The sequence below is a fragment of the Nomia melanderi genome, chromosome 4 (assembly GCF_051020985.1).
Source record: "Nomia melanderi isolate GNS246 chromosome 4, iyNomMela1, whole genome shotgun sequence".
In the NCBI taxonomy this organism is placed as follows: domain Eukaryota; kingdom Metazoa; phylum Arthropoda; class Insecta; order Hymenoptera; family Halictidae; genus Nomia; species Nomia melanderi.
Genome location: NC_135002.1, coordinates 2,834,311 through 2,858,041, shown reverse-complemented (window position 1 = coordinate 2,858,041; position 23,731 = coordinate 2,834,311). Strand labels below are relative to the sequence as shown.

Here is a 23,731-nt window from a genome sequence, read left to right as displayed (position 1 = left end):
GAATTTCAGGCGAGAGGAAGTTGAAATTTATCTATGGTTTGCGATTTGTGAATGATCGTATTGGTAGTTCACGAGCCAGACTGACTTGAATCTCTTCAAATTTTAGTAGGAAAATTATTACCTTGTATTTTTATAAGGTCGATTATCTTAGCAAATGACTGAGCTCTGTATTTCTTGATTTTGTTGTGAAATATAGTTGAAACAAGGAATCAATGACGGAGACCTTGTTCGAGATTATATAGTACACCCACTTAAAGGAAAGTGCATCTTCACCTAAACTCGCATCTCATTATTCCGTATCTTAGTAGAAGATTCCTCGTTAAATTCTTACTTTAATCAGTGTATTGATTTCGTATTATGTTCCCTAGCTCAGCTTCCGAAGCTACTCCTTCCTTGCTACTGATGCTGTTTCGTTAATATTCGTTTCGCATCTTCGCTTCTTAATATTTGCGACAGTACTCACCCTTCATGCCGAGGACTAGCACCGCTCTCCGCTCGAGGACACTTTTTCTCCGATCGATATTTAATCGATCACGGTCGCACCCACCTCCGAGGAACAATATCGAAACTTCACGATCACCGATACTCCTGTCACGACCGTGAAACCGCGCACAAACGATCGATCAGAGGCTTCAGGAACATGGAACACTCTCTGGAACAGAAGGAAACGATACAAAATCAAATGTTTGTTCGCCCATTCGATTTATTCATTTGATCGTCCCTTAAATCCACAATACTGCCGTTCAAAATCAACCATACAATCCACGTGTCCCGTATTTCCATTATCTTTCAACTCTGTTCACGTTTCCAATAAAAATAACAATTTCCTCGAACAGTTTCTAAAGGTTCGGATATATAAATTGACTTTGCGCTGTAGAATATCGATTATTATCTTTCGAGGATACATTCAAAAATTGACACCTCGGTCGAACGGTTAATGCACCCCGTGGCTGAAAAGTTGCCGACAGTTCCGGCACGCATGAATTTTCTACGAGCCATAAATCGCTGATCCGGATACCTAAACAGCCATTAACGCGCCGCCATTTTGCAAACGTGAATATATACCGCGCACTTATGGCGTCCCGCGCAGTCCGCGCCGAGAAGCGCGTTCGGGGATGCGGCGATAATTACGATTAAATATCCGTGCGCGATTAAATGTTTCAATCGAATCTAACGTCGTTAATTATTTAAACGCGACCGAGTAGATTAAAGCTGAATTAGACATGCGATACTCTCGAGCGAGCCGCCGCGCCGCCGCGCGTTTATCGCGTCCCGATTTCCGTTTGCCGGCGGATCCGGCGTCGCTCGTCGCGACAGCTATCAATTTTAGCCGCTCCGAGCAAACGAAATTTGTGAACGGGCATTTCGAAATAAAGAAGAATCAATTCGTTCCGAGAAATATAGATGCTAGAAGTAAAATTGAAAATGCTGCAGTAGATACAAAACTAAACGCTGGTCGTGTCATAGCTAAACAAATTACATTAACATACATACTAACAGATAGTTTAAAAATTTTCTGGTTAATCCTTAAATAGTTAACTGTGGAATTTAGTTGGAAAAACCTCTGGTTCCGCGCGCAATAAAATAAAATGGAGCGTGTACTCATCGAAGGACGAATGTAAATAGAGTATATTTCAATGAAAGATCAGAGCGAAACAAAGAGTTACATGTTTATTTGAAAAAATAAAGAATTCATCGCTGAATGAATCAGTATCGTGTCAAGCTTTACGATGACGTGTATACTCGTCAAACACAGTTAACACTAGAACTACCGTATCAATGAAAATGACTGGTTTCGATTTTTTTTCTGGCAATTATTGATATCTTCGAAGCATTGAATATTCGAAATGATTTTGACAATAGTTTCATTTCAGTACTAATGAGTGCCTGAAGAAACTGAAAATAATCTATTGATACAATTTTTATAGGAATTGCATATTAATCGTATTAAATGCTCGGTAGTTCTAGTGTTAACTGAGTCCAATGTCACATATATAAACACATAAATCATTTTACATCTTGATATCAATAATCAAGCTTGAACTACTTCTAGTCTAGAGTTATTCTCACTAAAGAATCAACCCAGAAAATATACTCGCGTCACTAAAGAATGCAAAGAAAAATCATCATTCCACGCTCTCCAAAATAGCAACAAAGAAACAGAACTTGCAATATCATCCTGCAAGGAAACCCAGCGAAAATCCAGCCTCCGGAAAGCCTCCGAGAGAGCGACCTATGCAATCGTCCTCTAAAAGTAACAGACAATGGACTCCATAAACAAGAACACCGCATATCCAAAGCAAAAAGCAAGCGAAACTATTCCAGGGAACGCGAGGACCGTCTTTCCGCAGGAACCGGTAATGAAATTCCAGCGAGTGTCGCGGGGAAGAAAGGAAATTCGATAAGCCATGGAAACAGGTAGCTAGGCGGCTAGACGTCGAACGGCTTGGCGCACGGTGGCGGGCAGAAATTCGAGGGGTTGGTCCCATGGGCGGGCCAATTTACGAGCAGGCTTACGTCTCCACGAAAATGACTCGGTCCGATCGCAGTAAATTTTCCGCGGGAAAAGGGGGGAAACAACGGGCACTGTCCGCTTATCAGCCTCTGGACTTTCCTCGCGCCCCGGGGAAAACTTCCAGACGCCGGGGAGATGGCGCGGCGTAAAAATTTTTACGAGATCCAGCAACCGATCGAGATAGCGCCGGTAGCGATGGGACCGATGCGAAGATTCCTCGTGAGCTTTAAGCGAATTGCTCGAACACTCGTTTCGAATGGTTGATAGGGAATCGAATGGTTGCTCGCTCTTCGTGGTGTTTCACTTGGCGAAGCGATGTTTGGTAATGCGGAGCACGTTGGTAGTGTCGTAGAGGTAATTTCTTGGGAACCTCTTAACCCCTTGCCGTGCAATTACGAGTGAGACGAATGATGAAGATTAGACTAATTTAACAGTCAATGTTGTTCATTACCCACGGAACAAAGCAAACAATTATTTTGCTATCATCAATGTGTTATCTTCAAATGAAATTTCCACTTGAAGTAGAATGGACAATTTTGTTGTATTCTTTCCAAATTGTCGGTAGTAAAATATTATACGAACTTAGTAGCGAAAATAAATACGCCAAGGTTAATGGAGGATCGTTGAAAGTTTTGAAGATGGAGAAAAGAATTAATCGAAGAGAGTATTAAAGATTAATTTTGAAATTAAAATGAGAAAGATAGTATTACTTGCGAGAAGAGTTAATATATGTATTAATATCATTATTGCAATGAAAATGGAGTGTGATATTTGAAGTGACGGATACTAAATGATGAATCGATTATTGCTTATCGTTTAGGAATCGATGCTTTCGATATCTATGCATTTATAGTGTACCTGCGATCTTCTGCGTGACATTATTTAACCATTTGCGGTCAAAGTCTTTTTGTCTAGTAATTAACTTCGATGCATGATTACTTCTAAATTCAACAGCTGCGAATGAATCGTCTAATTATTCAAATAACGATAAATTGATACATAATTTCTTGTTTTCTAGTATTCAACACCTCGATCAGTTTCTCTACGAAGAAGGTTTCCAGAAGCTCAACAGATTTTCATTCTCGAAGGGTCAAAGATCGACACAACTCGAGCGATGTCACTTCCCATCGCTATCTAGGGGTGCGTGGGCCGGTTGTTCGCGAAAGAATCGCGATTGCTATCGTTTACGAGGTTGTTCCATGGGTAACGAGGATTTTAGACGCTCCCAGATGACTCGGACGAAACGATGAATCGCGGGGGATGATTACTGCTAGGTCGAACGGGGAATTTGTAATCAGTTTGAGCGAGCTTTATGAACCGGGCTGTTCGGTATGTTAGGGGATAGTATCACGGGCCAAGGTTTAATCGTGTTTTGATTGTGTTTTGATTGTGTTGTCGCCGGTGATGCGTCTGATTTGTGACGAGGATTTAGGGATTGAGCGCAAGGAATATGGAAATGAGCTTTTGATTTGGGTTTGATAGAGATTTTGGGGAGTTTTCGGTTGAACGGCCATTTCGACGGAATCGAGCAGTTCGGTAAGCATTTTACAAGATCGTACTCTGTGCTTCATCATTCGTGAAAGTAGAGGAAACGTATAGTACGATTATCAATATTAATTATTATAGAGTAAACGTGGATTCACAGTGATTGCTTATGTCGACAGAATGGCAAGGCAAAAGGTGGAACGCAAACGCTTGCAGTCTCGCGTCGCGAAGTCGTAACACTTTGACTGCCGCGTAAACAATCATCAAAACTCCCATGTACTCGAAACAGTTTTCTCCATCAACCAGAAACTGAGAAATCAAGATTCTTCTTAATAACTGCTCCACTATCTTTCTTATATCTCATATATCCAGTCATAATACAGTCCACTTCCAATCAGTCGCGCAAAGTTAAGTCGGCCTGCGACGTACGGGTTTCGCTATTAAAATTTCGAAGTAGAAAACGCGTACTCAATATGTAATGCTGCGTATTTGAAGCTACAATGTTTCGCGTTTGCATGTACTCCACGAGGGAAGTTACAAGATTCGAGGAGGAAAAGGTTTACAAGGTTACATTGAAATTTCCCAAAAACATATTCACCGATTCAATGTTAAATGCACCTTCCTCGATTTTCCAATATCGATACCAAGTTGCTTCCAACGAAACTGCCGATCAGTCTCATCAAACATTCAATCTCGATAAATCCTCTCCGCGCTTTCGGCCTCAAAAGTTCCAGCGTAAGCTGCAAGAAGAGCGAACGGAATAAAACCGTTAATTATTACGTTATTAATCGGTCGAGAACGGTGTAAAAGCGAGCGGGCTTTCATCGGATCCCGAAGGCAACATTTTTCGCGCAAAGGGACCGCGATTAATAATAATCGTACTGAATTAAACAACGCTGCGAAAAATGGAACGACGCGCGAGGGAAAATATTAATATCTCTGCGGACGGACATCGATTATTCGGAGATCCGTCAATAATACGTACAATACGTCTCCGATAAAAATAGAATAAATTGCTTGAATAATAAACAGATAATGAGTTTCTTGATTGACGAGGATACAAAAAGCTTCCTCGACAATAAACATGTAAAAAGTTTCTTCGATAATAAAGATATGATAAGTTTCCTCGATAATAAAGATACAATAAGTTTCTTGATTAATAAAAATTTATATTCGATAAATCGATTGTAACAAGAATATTCTGATTAAATCATGTGCCTACAGTAATGGCGTCGTTCGAGGAACTTTAATCCTCATTGCAGCACCCCATACGAAATAATTATCGATTTCTCTGTGTCGCTAGATAATGTTCCATTGTTACCGTGAAATGATTATCTTCGCTTATTCAAACAGACTTTTGACTTTTCGAGCAGAATAATTGCAGACGAGTAAAATAAATCTCGATCTCATTAAAATTGTCGAATATCTATACTTCCAATTACGGCATTCAACGTGTTAACTGGTCAATTGTTTTCCGACGAGTATACTAGTTACAACACGAAACCTCGTCATTTCTTTATGACGGGTACACTCCTCTGTGTTGCTAAATAATGTTCCATTGTTACCATGAAATGATGATCTTCGTTTATTCAAACAGACTTTTGACTTTTCAATCAAAATAATTGCAGGAGAGTAAAATAAATCTCGATCTCATTAAAATTGTCGAATATCCATACTTCCAATTACGGCATTCAACGTGTTAACTGGTCAATTGTTTTCCGACGAGTATACTAGTTAAAACACGAAACCTCGTCATTCCTTCATGACGGCTGTACTCGTGAAAAACAGCCAACTGATTAAGGATATTTCTGGTGGAGCAGTTCTTTGAAAAAAAATGTGTGCCATCCCTAAATGTAAATGTTAGATCTCGTGCGCCCCGCAACGGCTGACTGCGGCGCACAGGGCTCGTTCTCCGCGGACGCAAAGTGAGAAACACACACGTCGCAATTCCACGGATATATATTTCAGCCGGCGCGTTCCGCGTGTTATCTCGATCTCTATTCCGGTTGCATCCGAAACGTTCCGATATTAAAAATACCCGAGCCGCGAGGGGAATAGGGAACGAAGGTGCTTAGGCGCCGCGCGATGTTCCCGTTGCTTGTAACCCCTTAGCTTCCGTGTCAGTGACGTGTGCGAGCATGAATTCGGGAAAGGCAATGTTAATCTTTTACGTGCGAGATATTCTTGTATTAACAGTGGGACTACCGTACCAATCGAAATGACTTTCAATTGTGTTGTTTGGCAATTATTGATATCTTCGAAGCATTGAATATTCGAAATGATCTTGGGAATGAGCTTTGACTTTAATACTATAATGAATGTCTGAACTTTCAACGCATTGTTCGTGTTTATATTTATGTAATGAAACTTCAAATTTATAAACCGAACACTGTGGTTATTATATTGTTACTAATTTACATTAAAGTTTGCGTATGAGATATTCTTGTATTAATATCAGTGTGTAATATATAGAAACATTGTTCGTGTTTATATTTCTGTAACGACATTTCATATTTATAAAACGAACACTGCAATTTATGTATTATTATTGATTTATATTAAGGTTATAAATTATAGAGAAATCGTTCGTGTTTATATTTCTGTAATAAAATTTCAAATTAACAAACCGAACACCGCGACGATCATATTATTACTAATTTATATTAAAACCACGAATGCATACAAAACCTCGTGTCTACTCTTGCAATCGTATTTTAAATTTCTACATCAAAGGCCGCGGGATTAAAGTAATGAGCACAAAGTAAAAACTCACATTCATTTCGTGCGTTTACGACGGATGTAAAGGGCGCATTAATAATGCACTATATGCAACAATAAAAAATAATAAGCCGTTTACAGGGATATCATTTGATTGTCAACTCGTTAAAATTTCGAGAAGCGAGAGGAAGATTCTATTTCCAGTTTCACTTGTGAAACTTTGAAGTCACACATCAATATACTGGGTTAAATTGATTTATTTAATCTTCTATTGAAAACTAACCAATTCCATTAAATAACTGAACAACTTAAACTTTCGTATACACAGGAGTTTACGTTCAACGTCATTGCAACTTCAAAGCTACAAGATACATTAGTTTGAATAAAATTATTAAAACTATTGAATAATTGATAAACTATTGAATAAACTGATAATTTCTGTTCATATGTTAATACTTATTAATATCATACTGCATTAATTTTGTTATAATCACGAAATAAAATTCGGCCCACAGAGGATTAACCCTCTGTAGGCCCATGTAACTTTGAAGTAACATATCAGTATATTGGCAACTTGTTGATTTATGTCATTCTGCACTGAAGGTGGTGAATAAAATTAAGAAATCAGTTAACTTAGTTTGAATGAAATTATTAAAACTATCGAATACACTGATAATTTCTGTTCATACGTTGATACTTATTAATGTCACAGTGCATCAATTTCGTTATAATCACGAACAAAAATTCTTCCGCCCACAGATGGTTGAATTACTTCGGGGAATTTTTATTCCGCAGAAAGATTCACAGTCGGCCTGCGGTCTGAAACAGTTCGCGGTAACGGAACGAGGTACAGTAACAAGTCTGGACGCGGCCTTAAAGTTGCGAGTTGATGCGCGCGCGTGGGTCGGCTTTAAAGGGAATACGACCGCGGGAAATGGGGGCCGACTGTTGCAGTATGCAGCCGGATATTCGGTATTAATTTCCGCAATGAAATTCTTGCAGGAGCCACGGAATTCGCGCACCGCAAACTTCACCGACGGGGAACCATCGGTTTTCGAATCGCTCTGTCGTCCGCCACGTGACTCGGTTACCGAAATTAAACTGTTTTTCCGGGGGAGGGAATGTGCGCGGCAATTGAATGATAGGAACGCTTTGATTAGTCGATTTTGAACAGACTCGTTTGCGCGGCGGAATTCAAATATTTGCGATTCGGGGCTGATTCGGCGGACTCGGCTTTGGAAATTTCAATTGGAATGCTGAAGCTCAAACGTTGCGATTTGGATATTGAGATTTGAATGCTCGAGCTTCGAATTTAGGTATTGAAGTTCGGGGATATATTTTGGGCACTTCACTTTGAGGCTTTGGATTCGACGCTTTCAGTTTGGTGCTTTACGATCGGTGCTTGGAATTCGAAACTTTGAACTTGAAGCTTCAAATCTGAAGCTTCAAATCCAAAGGTACAGTTTAAAATCTTCAAATCTAAAGCTCTAACTGTAAAGCTTCAAGTTCAAAGCTTCAAATTCAGAGCTCCAGATTCGAAGCTCCGTATCTAACGCTCTAAATTTAAAGCTCCAAATTTGAGGCACCAACTTTAAAGCTTCAAATTCGAAGCACCAAAATCAAAGATCCAAATTCAGAGCTCCAGATTCGAAGCTCCAAATATAAAGCTCCAAATTTAAGGCACCAACTTTAAAGCTTCAAATTCGAAGCACCAAATTCAAAGCACCAAGTTCAAAGATCCAAATTCAGTGCTCCGAATTCAAAGATCAAAATCTAAAGCTCCAAGTTTAAGGCTCCAAATCCAAAGCACCAAATTCAAAGATGTAAATTCAGAGCTCCAAATTCAGAGCCCTAAATCCAAAGCACCAAATCCAAGGCACCAAATTCAAAGATCTAAATTCAGAGATCCAAATTCAAAGTTCCAAATCCAAAGCCCCAAATTCAAAGATGTAAATTCAGAGCTCCAAATTCAGAGCCCCAAATCCAGAGCACCAAATCCATAGCACCAAATTCAAACAACTAAATTCAGAGCTCTAAATTCAAAGTTCCAAATTCAAACGACAAGCTAAAAGCAGTAGATGCAATATTGCAGTTTCTCAATCCGGTCACACTTCCTAAATTCCCAACACTCTACTCCCCAGAGTCGCCAGCGGAATGATCACCGTATAAAATCCTAAATTTGCCACCGCAAAGGGACCACGGATACACGGTGGCGGCAGCAAATCGTATTTTCCGTGAGAGAAATTAGAAGCCTTAATTTCGGACACGGTCTCGCGGCAAAGAAATCGAAAGCTCGCGCTCCCGGCAGCCTCCAGCGGCGTCTTGACGCTTCCTTTGAACATAAATTAATTTTCCATCCGGATTCGCGCTCGCCGGCCGTGCAAATAGCCTTAGACGCGGCGCGGGGGATCGTTGCCAGCGAAAAATCCGGCGAAACGGAGCGGAGAAGTTCCGACTCCGATTGGCAAACGAATCGACGAATCGAATCGAACCAGCCGCCGACTACTGTGGGCACACATATCTCATCGGGGTTAACGAACGGCGACAAGAGAATGAAAATGTAAACGATCCTGACCAAATTCTACGGCCGGAGTCGATTCCACTTGGCTCTGACTCCGTTTGGCGGAGCCTTTAACTCTTCCACCGGCGAAATCGTATGGAAACTGATATTTTTAGTCGCAACGCTACCTTCGAATTGAATTCCCCGTGTGAAATGCGGTGCGGAACTCTGATATTTGAGTCAATCTGCGATAATATCCGTGGTTATGCAGAATTTTATGACGGTTGAATGGGAAACTTCTTCAGAACGATTCAAATTTATGAAACATTTCTGTATTCTAAGTTAAATCATTCATCTCGCAGAAGTTTCCAATGAACTTCAAACTATTACATATTACAGTTTAACATTTGTTTGAAACAAAACTCAAACTTAATATCTCTTATATCGAAACTTCAGAACGATTCAAATTTATGAAACACTCTTATTCTAAGTTTAATCATTCATCTCCCAGAAATTTCCAGTGAACTTCAAACTATTACATATTACAGTTTAACATTTGTTTGAAACAAAACTCAAATTTAATATCTCTTATATCGAAACTTCAGAACGATTCAAATTTAGGAAACGCTTCTGTATTCTAAGTTTAATCATTCGTCTCGCAGAAATTTCCAACGAACTTCAAACTATTACATATTACAGTTTAATATTTAAAAACAAATTCATTCGAATTTAATATCTCATATATCGAAATTTCAGTGACATTTGATTAGAATTCGAAATTTCATAGGAACGATTGAATTTTCAATAGATCTTCGAGTAATTTAGAATAGAATCACGATGACCATGCTTACCGAAGATGATTCCGGAACCAGGATCCACGTTTCCGGGAACAACACGTCCAGATGAACACGTCACAACAACACACAGCACAACGTCATCGCTCGCGATCGAGCTTCCGGTGGAAACGCCGCGGAGGAGGCTCTACTCGCGCCGCGTATCAATGGCGACGCCACTTCTCATCCTTCCCGGCGCTTCACGGCTGCCCCGACGCTGTCGCGTTCGAGATTTCACGATTTATCGTGACAACGAATCGTCAACGCGTCCCCCGCGATCGCCATTACTCCCAACGACGCCCGGAGCGGTCGATATTCTGTCCTAGCACCCCTTTGATCGCCGAATTCCAACTGAAACCATTACATTTTACGCGTTGAACACCGTTTCAGGAATAATTTTACTGTCCGCGGAACTTCTCGATGCTGAACACTAATTATTCATTGTAACCGACAATGTGTAGACACGTAGGTTAACCCTTTGCACTCGAAAATTTCTCATTAGAAATATTTAACATTTTTTGGTAGGACGAAGACGATGTTCCTTGAAACTCACTTGATTGGAAATCACAAGTACATCGAAGAATAAAGTTTATTTGAATATTTCACATATCGAGGGATTATAAGTTCAACATTAACACTAGATTTACGGGAGTTTATTGTACGGTTTATTTTATTGCTCCTAGAAAAATGTATGTAGCTGTGACAAATCAATTATAATTAGCTAAATTGTAAAGTTTGAGGTTTAATATTCAACTTTGTTTGATGCATTAATATGAAATATTGAAAGAAAATAGTTTGCAATTTTGGAAAATCTCATCTGCAGCTCATTAGGGAATATTGAGTATTTCCAGTGAAAATTTGTGGAGTGCAAAGGGTTAAAAAAAACGAAGTTTGTGTTGACAACGAAAAATAATAAATTATCATCTTTTAAGTGAACGTCTATACACGTTCTTTTTGAGTAGAAAATTAAACGTATCGAGAAGAAGGTCGGAAATTCTTAAGTTCCCCGTAATACTTTAAGTACATTGAACCTTGTTATTGGAGAACTTCGAAGCTGCTGAGTGTTGTAAGTTTACTTTCGCGGGGGATTTATTGAATTCTTCATTTGCATGACGGATCGTACTCCCTGTATAATAGTAATTCTCCAGTAGTACCAGCAATTGAAATTTTTTTTAAATTAATACAAGCTTTTATAAGCAGTTTCTATCAATTTTCTGAAAGATGACTGAAGTTAAGAAAATACTTTCGACGGGATGTATCATTTTCAAAGGGTACTTTATTGCAATTTTAATGCCCAGCTTTGTTTTATATCAATTGATATCTAAGAGTTTGAAATTCTAATATAAATTGCGTTTTTTATATAAATCGATACCTAAGATTTTTAACTTCTAATATAAATTTTTTTTATATAAATTGATACCTAAAATTTTGAACTTCTAATCTAAATTGCTTTCTTTTATATCAACTGATATCTAAGATTTTGAACTTTTAATCTAAATTGTTTTTTTTTATATAAATTGATACCTAAGATTTAGAACATCTAATCTAAATTTCTTTCTTTTACATAAACCGATATCTAAGATTTTAAACTTCCAATGAACATTATAATTACAACAGTCAGAATATTGACTAATTTTCTTTCGCTAAATTCATTGTCGAAATTCCCAATACGTTCATCTTCCTACACCCTTAACGCAAGGGGCGGAATCGCTAATCTTCTTTCCGGCAAATCGAATTCATAGTGCAGAGTTAGGAGCTTCCGGCAATGGCCGCAGTCTATTTATTAGTAATCTCAGCCCCGGCGTTACCCAATTCTGCGGACGCGTGAAATCGCTCCTGGCGGTCACAGTACGTCAATTGCTGGACGTATTTACACGTCCACAGCCACCGAGAAGGTTAACTCGTCGAACGGGTCAAGGAGGAGAGTCGGGTTCTCGCTTCGGCCTCCGCTCGAAGAACGCCGAGTGCTTCTAAATTTGGATTTCACGGGTACACGGATGGTTTCCGAAACTTTAGCGCGTGGAACTTGTCAGAAAATGAATGCAACGTGCAAAAATAATTCATATTCAAAAGTCTGACTTGTAAAATAATTAAAATATTAACCAATTAAGTGGGGAATTTAGTTTGAAAAATCTCTCATTGCAATAAAATGAAATAATGAAGTGTATACTCGTTAAATGCGGGCCAAATGAATTTAAAATGTATCCCAACGAGAAACTAAAGCGAAACGAAGAATTACATGTTCGTCTGAAAAAATAAATAATCCATCGTTGAAAAAGTTAGCAGCATTAAGAGTTTTAAGATGACGTGTACACTCGTCAAATACAGTTAACTGGTTAAACAATATACAATAAAAATATGAATTTCATCATTTATTCTAAATAATTCGATATTTATTTAAAAGAGAATTGATTTAGAATAATGTATTAACGTGTCATCGTTTATTCTAAATAATTAGATATTTATTTAAAAGAAAATTGATTCAGAATATCAACTGAATAATCGAATTCGAAAGTTCATTTGATGGCTTCGGATTTCAAAATACAGGTTTCATACGGTAAAATGATAAAATTTGATATTTAATATCAATTTCAGGAATATTGTCTAATTTGCAGAAAACGTTGGAACATTTCTAATGAAAATCGTCCGAGTGCAAACGGTTAATATTGATATTTAACGATATTTCAAACGATTATTCCGAAAGAGATACATGTACTCGTATTACACTGAAAAGTGTTATTTTATATTTTCCGCTGAAATCTCTCTTTCGGTGATTTTTACAAGCACTTTGTACAGCGCAACGAGCCGACCCATTTGTTTTACAAACTTGCCAAACGGAAAATAATCAACTGTGAAAATCCGTTGCGCGATACCCATTCATTTAGCCCCGTTGAAACAATTTATTTTCGTACCAAAGTATCAGCCTCCAAACTCCGCGCGTATACAGATAATTTTATAAAATAAATATAATAAATCTTCATGAACGGATTTACGGGGAATAAAATAAACGAGGAGTCCTTTAAATGTTCACAGAGTTTTTCATTTAACGTTCGCCACGGCGACAAACTGTCGGGACTCTTACAAAATTGTGTTCGTTGGAGCCTACGGTTGAAATAATTTACGAATGAGGCTGGCGGTTTTTAAATAAAATAATACTCCTCTGATTTTAATGCAAACTGCTCGAACGGCGCTAAATTAATTAATTTTAGTATTAATTCCTTTTTTCAAATGAACAACTCGAACGATTCACTTCGATGCATACTTTGGAGGGAAAATAGTACTACAATGGTTTTAAACAATTGTGAATTAATTATCGGATGCACAGGTGCTCAGTCAATTCTCATCGTTTAATATTACAATTTGATCGTATTGAATAGTGCAGAGGGTTAATGTTGTATATTAAATTATACAATTCTATTACATCGAATCGATTGCTAATGGAATGTTACCATTAGATTCACGCATGTTTATTCTACAGTTTGTTCTATTGTTCTTAGGAAACTACGCGATCGTCTATATAAATCGCGAAAATTGTAGCTTCAGAACATTGCAATGTGTATTCGCATAATTGCACAAGTCAGAATCAACTTAAACCGTTATTAAATAATTTGTCAGAAATCTAGTATCCGTCAAATTGACGAGTTCCATAAACCTAACGTCAACAATGGAAAAAGAAAATTACAAAAAGTGAAACGAGAAACTCAGAGCGGGACGTTGAAAAAGCAAGGAGCAGAATAACACGGGCGACAAGATGGACGCCGCCATTTGCCCGGTAACCTATCGTCGCGGGAGAGCTCGTTTCCGGCGAAAGACAGTTGAAAGGTCGTCGCTCGTCCTCGACCGCGCGAAGTATCGTAAACAAGGACGCGCGGGCCGATTGCAGTTTCCTCGAGGGTCGGCCATTTACGCGCGCGAGAAGGACGACCGACGGAGCACGCCGTCGGACGGCAGCTCGCGACGAATCTCGTTGAACCTTCTTTTCATACCGGCAGCTATTCCTTCTCGGATTTTCCTTTTTATGGACCAATCATCCCTACCCGCCGCACCCCTTTCATCTCCCTTTTTTTGCACGTCCCTGCAATCCCCACGGAACACGTTCCGCACAATGGCCGGCCGAGTTCGGGAGATTTTATTTTCTCCAGTGTGCATAACGGATGTCACTTCGTTTCATTCTTATCTCGCGCTAACGCTGGAACTACTGAGTAATTAACCCCTTGTCCTACGAGTGAGACTCGTGAAGATTTTTCAGCGTGATTCTATAAATGTATGTGTTACTTAGTTTTTTCGAATTCGAAGTAATTTTTCCTCTGTAATCAACTATACTTGAAAGGAAATGTAGTAACGTGTGCTTAGAATTTTTTTCTTTTTCCAGTAAATTATTAATGACAAAGTAGCCGTATCGATCAGAGTTGAGAAATATATATATTACTTAGTTAATTCGAACTCAAAATATTATTCCTCTGTTATCAACTATACTTAAAAGGAAACATTGTAACATATGCTTAGAATTTTTTTCTTTTTCCAGTAAATTATTAATGGCAAAGTAGCCATATCGATCAGAGTTGAGAAATATATATATATATATTACTTAATTAATTCGAATTCAAAGTAAATATTATTCCTCTGTAATCAAATATTATACTTAAAAGGAAACATTGTAACATATGCTTAGAATTTTTTTCTTTTTCCAGTAAATTATTAATGGCAAAGTAGCCATATCGATCAGAGTTGAGAAATATATATATATATATTACTTAATTAATTCGAATTCAAAGTAAATATTATTCCTCTGTAATCAAATATTATACTTAAAAGGAAACATAGTAACATATGCTTAGAATTTGTTTCTTTTTCCAGTAAATTATTAATGACAAAGTAGCCATATTGATCAGAGATGAGAAAATCAATTATGTAGTATATATATTATATAACAACATATAAGAAACATACAATATATTTTCCCAAATGCAACAAACTTTAACATTCCGATGCACTTTCCTAATTAGCTTCCAATTTCTTTCAACTCGAAATACATTTATCATTTTTTATAATTTTTTATTAATCAAAATTTCATGCAATTTACTCCAAGTTTACAAACTTTCTTTCCAACCATCTAAAATTGCTAAACATTTCCATCTGTCTATCGCAAGCCTGTTCGCTCGGAAAGCGCGAAACAAAGGTCCAAAATGGCGGGCGATCGAGCGTCGGAAAGGTAACGATTCAAGCGAGGAGGAAGGTTGCCAGCGAAACAGACGGAATCGCGTTGAAGAACGGGCCGGTCGGCATCCACGCGGTGATTATTGTCAAAGACAAACGTCGGGACGACCCTCGAAGGAGTTGATCGCACAAAGAACACCGTTTCCCGTTCTCTTTTGATCAACGACTGTCAAGTGGCCCCCGGGTATCGTCGCGGGAAACGGACGGCAGCCAGACGCCGCCCGCGCCGTCTGAATCGTCCGACGTCAACCGACGGGGCAACGTGTCGGAGCCTGTGCAAACAGGGTCACGTGACGACACAGTGCCTGCTAAACTATCGAACATCTATTTAACCCTTAACCCCATGCTGTACAATGACGAGTGAGACTCGCGAAGATTTCTAGGCTAACTTAACAACAATCGATGTTATTCGTTACCCACGGATCAAAGCAAACAACTATTTTGCTGTTATCATTGTATTATCTTCAAATGAAATTTCTACTTGAAGTAGAATGGATAATTTTGTTGCATTTCTGCCGAATTGTCGATAGTAAAATGGTACAGTACTTTGTTTCGGCGAATAATATTTGAAAGGTTATAAGTAATTATTTGGAACTCGTATATTTGAATACCATTTCGATGATAAATAATTTCCAACAAAAATATTATTCTTATAATACTGAAAATTGCGTTTACTGAATATTTATTTACCGAAATCTATTTATCCCTTAACGGTAAGTCACCTTTCACGCGACAATAGTACTTTGTCTCTGTGAATAATATTCGAAAGGTTATAAATAATTATTTGGAACGCGTATATTTGAATACCATTTCGATGATAAATAATTTCCAACAAAAATATTATTCTTATAATACTGAAAACATTTATATTACATTTACCGAATATTTATTTAAATCGACTGCAACCTAGCTTTTTGTAGATGATTCTCACCAAGTTGCAGTCGATTTCGGTAAATAAATGCAATGCAAATGTTTTCAGTTTTATAAGAATAATATTATTGTTGGAAATTATTTATCATCGAAAGAGTATTCCAAATATAAAAGTTTCAAATGCGACGTATCGAGAATCAATTTGAGAGCCAGAGTTTGCGAACCCCTGATCCAGGACACAGCGAAGGGAGGACTTAAAACTGCCCCGACAAGACGGGCACCGTTATATTACGGTATTCCGTAAATATTTACAATTTGCAGACAGATGTCGTGGCAGCGGTACGTTCGCGCAATTGTTTTCTTGTTTGCCAGACGAGACAACCGCTCGCGTCCTTATGTCTCCTACGTTGGATGCTTGAATATCTAAGTTTACAGCGAGGCACGAGTTCGCTTAGAGAAGACCGTTGTCTTTGGTATTGTTTGTTTCCTCGGGTTACTAATATTAAACATTAATATCTCTATCGAAAAATATTTGTCGAGACTGTTGGAAGTGTCAACGAAGGGGGTGAAATTATAAAGTAAGTGACAGTTGGAAATTCAACGTGATACTTTGGAGATTAAAATTGAATTTAAATGGAAACGACGCTCGAATCTAACTTCGAGCCGACTTCAAGTTCGAATGTAAATTTATCTCATTCACTGCTAAGGACGAGTATACTCGTCATGTAAATGATTATGTATAATATATATGCTCTTACCAAGAAATAACGGTACTTTGGTAAACAATATCGCTCAAAATATAAATGGCAATGGGAATAGCTTCAGTTCCAAAAATTTGTCACTAGAAATATTTATTTTTATGAGATATAGATGTTAGTTAACGAGAAATCTATTCACAAAATAAGGGGAACAACGGTATTTCATTTCCACATTTCACGTATCGACAGATTACTCAATGTTAAATACGAAATTGTACAATTTTGAAGCACCAATCGAGTGACTGAGACGGCACCGTTGGAGTGCAAAGGGTTAAGGATGATATTCAAACTGAAATATCGACTGGAACGTGAATTGTCCGTTCGAATTCGACGGAATACTCGAATAATCGCGGCGGAATGTTCGGGCGCGAATTTGAAACGGCGGAATCCCGAATTTTCGCGTCGATCTGGTGTCGCGAAACGGCCCCGCTCGTTTCACGCGTAAACAGAGATTAATTTCATATATTTTCGCGTTGTTGCCGGTGTAATTTGTCGCGAGTGGCCTTTTTGCGAGCCCCGGTGTGTACGGCACACCCTCCCGGCACCGTGGAAACGAGTAAATACCCCATTCACAGGAGTGCTCTCGCACGGCGAACGCTATTAAAAGCTTTAATGATGGTTATCACCATATTATATTCGCGTCGCGCCGATTTTCTGCTACAATGTCGACTTTGTTCCCCAGAATCGCTGGCAGTCCGGGTGGCAAAATTGCGGAAACCCGGGCGGCGAAGCGAAACGGTGCGATTCCAATGAATATTCATGTTGCAATTGAAATTGTACCGCTAAATAATGTAACGACAAAGCGACGAAATGAAAAACTCCTCGGAAATGTAATTGGCGGGAGATGAATCTCGACAAATAAATCTTTATCCGCATTAATAATATTAGTACTGTTATTTTTATCTAAGGTACCGAGTTCTCGAATCAAAGACAATTACAAAATTCAATCACAGAGCAGTTTGTCATATCAATACTTTCTAAAACAATATTCTTCTCCATCGTCTGAAACAACTGAAATATTTTCTACTATCTACAAAAAAACAATACAACCCATCTCTCCTTCGTTTAACCCTTTCCGAACGAATGTCATTTTGGATGAGATGCTCATACTTGAAAGACTAACTCGCTAGCAAATGATTTAATTAATCAAACAGCAAGATCTCAGCATGTAGTTCCCTTTTCTCTATTAATTAACCCTTTTTGAACTCTGTAGGCTCCAATATTGCACCACTTCTAGTATTAAATATTTCAATGAATTTGAAGAAAACTACCTTAAGATTATTAAATCTTCGAAATATACAAAGTTCGTACTGAGAAGGGAATCAAAGGACTAAGAAATGTTATAACATTGTTAATTTTCAGTAGGACTACTATCAAGATTGATAGCTGACATATCACAAAACTATGTGGAGTACTAAAGGTTAACCGATATACTTAGCTTGACCTAAAGGTGTTACACATTTCAAAGAACCTTCGTCCTCAAAGAATTAATTAACCCTTTGCACTCGAAAGTTTTCCACTTGAAATATTCTATACTTCCTAATTCGATATAAACAAGATTCTTTGAAATGAATCTAACAATAAATCATACATAAATTAGGTAACAAAACTATTTTCTTGTAATAGCTCACATACTGATGCAGTATACGAAGGTTAATGGTAAATCCGAAAATTTATAATTTTGCTGGACTAAATCATCTGGCGACTGGGAATCGCCTCTCGAGTGTAAAGGGTTAAAATCTCACAAAGCTTCCCATTCAGAAGATCAATCCCCCATGAGAAAACCATCCCGCAGCATGTGTCCATTTCCAAAACGGAAACTCCGCGCGTCCACGTCGCCGGTCCACCCCAAGAAGCACTAAAACTCGAGATCACCCTAGCGCCGTCACCTCCGCGCCGAGTGGCGTTCGGGTAACTCCATAAAGCGCAGCTGTACGTCGAAAAAATTCGCTCGGCGAAGAAAGCGGCGCGCGGTAATATCAGGAAATGCTCGGCGAGGGTGGAAAAAGGGCGGAAAAAAGCGGAAGAAATTGGGTCGAGCGGGGGCCGGGGGCGGCGGAATCGGCACGGGAAAGTTGCCCCCGCGTCCAGGAAGTTGCCAGTCGATAGCTCGAGTTGTTCCGTGCCAGCCGGGGCTCGGCTGGTGGGGCGGACACGGCCGAACGGGGTGAAAAAGCAACGAGGGGCCGAGGGCCAGCGGGTCCGCGGGTGGAAAGGTCAAGAGAAACGCGCGAGTCGACTGTCGTCTAGCTGCGGCGCGAGGCGAGGCGAGGCGAGGCGAGGCGCGGTGGGCGGCGGTGTGCGCAGTGCGGAAAGAATTCCGCAATCCTGGTGTGTGGCCGTGAAGGTCATCGCCGGGACACGAGCACACTTGACCCGGTTCGACGAGTGTCGAAGGACACAACCGCGGAGACGATTATTTCGGCCGCGCTCCGACGAACGAACGCTCGGATACGCTCGGACCCTCGGGTTACCAAGGTTCTTTAAATGGCGTCATTGCGGGCTGGGCTGCGTGGGCTCGGATTTCCGAGGATTGGGGGTTAGTTTGAGAATGGGGGAGAATTCGGTGAGGGTTGATTGAAATGTGTTTTAGGTGATCGATGCATGATTTGCGGAGATTCTTTGAAATGAGAGCTTCAGCAGGTGGTTTGTGTAACGGATGCTTGGATAAGGGAAGAGGAAATTGTGTAGTGATCTGTTGATGTTCGAGTGATTATGTAAATTGATGACTTGGTATATATGAAAGTTTGATCTTGCGAATGGAGGCATTTGTGGAAAGGGTTAACCCTTTGCACTCGAGCGGCTTTCAATCGCCATTTAATTTGACTGAGCGAAATGATGAAATTTAGAATTCAACATCGAAATAAAATAGTTCTGTCGCTTAATTGATACAAGGTATTCTTTTATGTTCGTCGTAAAACATATTGATATTTCATCAGAAAATGATTATTTGTTGAGAAAAATATTCTCGAGTGCAAAGGGTTAATAGGAGCTCTTGGCGAGTTGAAACGATTTGGAATTTTGCGATTGATGATTTTTGATTTTCGGTCATTGAAACTGGAGGATTGAGGGATGTTTCGTTTTTGGTTTTAGAAATAAATTATTCTAGTTGCTTGGTTTTAGTTAATTGGGGTTCAATGGAGTGAGGATTTTATTTGAGTTTGAGTTTTCGAGTAGTAATGACTGATGCAAGAGGTGATTAGTTTATTAGGATTCGGCGCGATCGTTGTAATATTAATTGTGGATTGGTAATAATTGATGGTTACCGGGAGTAATTTGTAATCGAGTCGGCTGATACGTTTGAATCTCCGAGGTCTATTTGCGAGGAAGGGCTGACGAGTCTTGGATGAGCTGAAGGTTTCGATGAATGGGAATGAGGGACGTTCCTCCGTGCCACGGAAATTTTAATGAGGAACTTGAAGGGCTACTTCTGCAGGTTCCGACGAGGAACTTGAAGAGCTAGGGTTTCTGGGCTGCCACGGCTTCGATGACTTCGGGCCTCCTGGGGGACGCTTTTATCTTTTTCCTTTTTTTCTGATGATTTTTCAGAAACCGGGGGTTCGATGAAAGGGATGGAGTGTGTCGGCGAGCTGCGAGCAGTTCGGTCGCGGTAATTCCGCGTGTTGAGATGAGAATTTTTAAGTATTCCAAGTCGGAGAGACAGTCCGTCTGAGTAGAATTAAGAAACTGGAGTGTAAAATTTTAAATAGGTAGAGATGGAAATGTGAAGATTTAGGGCTGTAGACTCGTTGAAAAGTCGAATGGGAAATATTCAGTTTGACTTAGGATGAGTGGAAAATTTAGAGTTTGGAGACTTGGGCTCAGAAAGTTGAGAAATCGGGAAATTGAGAGAGTGAGAGATTGAGAGATTAAAAGATTGGGAATTTGGGAAATTGAGAAAGTGAGAAATTGAGAGAGTGAGAAATTGAGAGATTGAGAGATTGAGAATTTGAAAGATTGAGTAATTAAGAATTTAGGAATTTGAGAGAGTGAGAAATTAAGAGAGTGAGAAATTAGGAATTTGGGAAATTGAGAATTTGGGGAATTGAGAATTTGAGAATTTGGGAATTTGGGAAAGTGAGAAATTGAGAGAGTGATAAATTGAAAAATTGAGAAACTAGGAATTTGAGAATTTGAGAGAGAGAGAAATTGAGAGAGTGAGGAATTGAAAGATTGAGAAATTAGGAATTTGAGAGAGTGAGAAATTGAAAGATTGAGAAATTAGGAAATTGGGAAATTAGGAAATTAGGAAATTATGAAATTAGAAACTGAATTCAAGAAACACAAAAACTGCAACACTAAAACACCAAGAAACCGAAAAATGAAAGGATCGAAAAACTCACTTTTCCTACTCATAGATCTCCAGAATTCGCCATTCAATTCCACTCGCCGCGCAAACAAGCGAATCACAGGCATCAAATTCAAGTGCTCCATCGCTTAGATTCAAGCTTAAATATTCCAGCGCGAATTCCGCTATACCTAAAACTCCCCTCGCGCCGCTCCCGCCGGTCCGTCGACGAGCAAACAGCACTTTCTTTAGATCCCGTTTCAAGCAAATGCGAGCCGCGGATCGCAACTTTCCGCTAGACATCCGAGCTGCGGCAGCCCCGTCGAAAAGTGTATTTCCGAAAGAACCGTGTCCCAGGTGCAAGAAAAAGGTACCAGCCCCGTTCGCCGAGTCCGCGGCAAGAATCAGGCAATCTGAAAATGCAGCCGGGCCCATTCTCCCGTCGATTGAAAGTAGTTTCCCGGCGAACGGAGCTCCATCAGAGAGATTATGCCTTTCGTCGTACGTCTCTGCGAGTCACCGCAGGACTCGCGGAGTTCGCTTTTAATACCGCGAGAGAATCTTGCCTCGTGGAGAAAGAAAGAAAGAGGGAGAAAGAAAAAAAAGATAGGAAAAAGGGAAAACCGGTAGCGAGGAACGGCTGGCTATTAATCAAACGACTGTCTTTGCAGCACGAAACATCCGAGCGAGGTGGAAAGGGAGCGCGGACAAAGTTCCGGCGGTGGCTCTACATTCTTTTCAGAGTAACGACAGAGAAACCTATCCCCGAATCTCGCCGTAAATCTTGACCATGACAGATGGCACCGGCCTGACAGCTCCCCCGCGCTTTTTCATCGTGTTCGCAAAGTGAATTCCGAGAGATCCCAAGGAAATTCGAGGGGAGATTCGAAGTGTGCGATGTGAAGCTTCGAATATATCGAGTTGTGTATTGTCATGATTCACTTTGTCTCTTTGCTGTTGGTGTATTGATAGATAAGTAGATTCATAAATTTTTCTACTGGAACTCAGAGGTTGTATCGTGTTTCGATAGTTAACGCTGGATGAATCGATATAATTTAAGTACTAAATAAATAAGGAGTGCTTGGAAAACTCTCTGTATTAGATTCAATTTTTACCGGTTTCGATTAGATTGAATAATAAATAATTGTTAACCCTTTGCGGAAGGTCGACATTTCAGCAGAATGAAATTTTTGTATTTGGAAGACTAAGTCGCGAACCAGTGCTTTAATTAGTCGAATATCAAGTAATCGGCACGTACTTCCCTTTCTTTCTATTATTTCAGCAACTGATGTATAATTTAGCTTCGTCTGTTGAAGGTTTGGTACATTTCAAAGAATCCTAACGAAAAACTAAAGCGAAACGAAGAATTACATGTTTGTCTGAAAGAATAAACCATCCATCGTTGAAAAAGTTAGCACTATTAAGAGTTTTAACACTAGGTTTACGCGTCAATTCGACGCAGATTGTATTTTATAAGCATTATTTGGTAGATATTTCAATCGGTTTTCGTCGATCCAATTACACGAACATGAATCCTGATTGTCTACTTCTACATCTACAATTTCCAAAATCTAAACGAACGAATATCAACATCCCCAGGAACAATAGAATAAACAGTACAATAAATGCAAACCTAGTGTTAAGACGACGCGTACACTCGTCGAACAGAGTTAACCGGTTAAAAAGGACAATTGAATTTCCCACGTGTTGAAATTCAGAAAATCAAATTTATGCTCGAGAATATTCATCGCGAATTAACGCGGGAGACTGAACGGCGGCCGATAAACGTGATTTACTCGAGTGAATTGGATTGAACAAACTGCCGTGTGTTCCGCTCAAATAAAAATCTGAATAAATGTTCCCGAGAAGCCTCTCCTCCCATCAAGCCGTGAAAAGGAGGGTCCGAGTCGGATCCGCGAGGGAAAATTCAGCTCGCGGGCCGGGCCGGTGCACGCCTCGATGAACGCCAGTTCAAAAGAGTGGCTCCCCGACGCCGGAAAGTCAACTCGGGGAAAAAGAACCTCGGGCCCGAAGGTCAGACCTCCTTTGGTAGTCAAGGATAGGCTAACTGTCCGCTGGACGACCGGAGATAACTAGCTCCCACTGAGTCCCCTTCCGACCGGAAGCATCCATTCACGCGAAGACAAATTGGGGGTGGTATATTTTCGGGAATAAATCCCGGGAATGGTTGACCTTCAGTGGGATGCTCGGAGCGTGCATATCGAGTGCACTCTGACACTTCTCTGAAGACGTTAGGGCATGTTGAATTAGAGTTAGAGTAATTGCATTTGGAATTACGAAATGATTCGTTGATTATCACGGGACGAAAGGTAAAAGCTTGAAGACGGATAGTTGATTCGATGTACTTTAACCCTTTGAACTCTGTAGGCTCCAATACTGCACCAGTTATATCAAATATTTTAATGAACTACCTATTATTAGATTTCCCACACATCTGAATTGTGGGTGGTATATTTTTGGGAATAAATCCTGAGAATGGTTGACCTTCAGTGGGATGCTCGGAGCGTGCATATCGAATGCACTCTG

At 39.6% G+C, this 23,731-nt stretch overlaps 1 protein-coding gene across 5 annotated transcripts in view; it reads right to left on the bottom strand.

Annotated features, from left to right (window-relative positions):
- Positions 1 to 23,731, bottom strand: part of LOC116434962 (uncharacterized) — a 209,383-nt gene that overhangs the window by 184,360 nt on the left and 1,292 nt on the right. For 4 of the 5 annotated variants that reach the window (XR_004236671.2, XR_012998309.1, XM_031993941.2 and 1 more), the window contains exons 2-3: positions 10,070 to 10,402; positions 464 to 652 (exon numbers count right to left, since the gene is read on the bottom strand). The gene's annotated coding sequence lies outside the window, so the exon portion shown is untranslated. Of the gene's footprint in view, positions 1 to 463; positions 653 to 10,069; positions 10,403 to 11,859; positions 12,215 to 23,731 lie in introns of those variants that run through there. The other variant, XM_031993942.2, reaches the window with a different exon arrangement.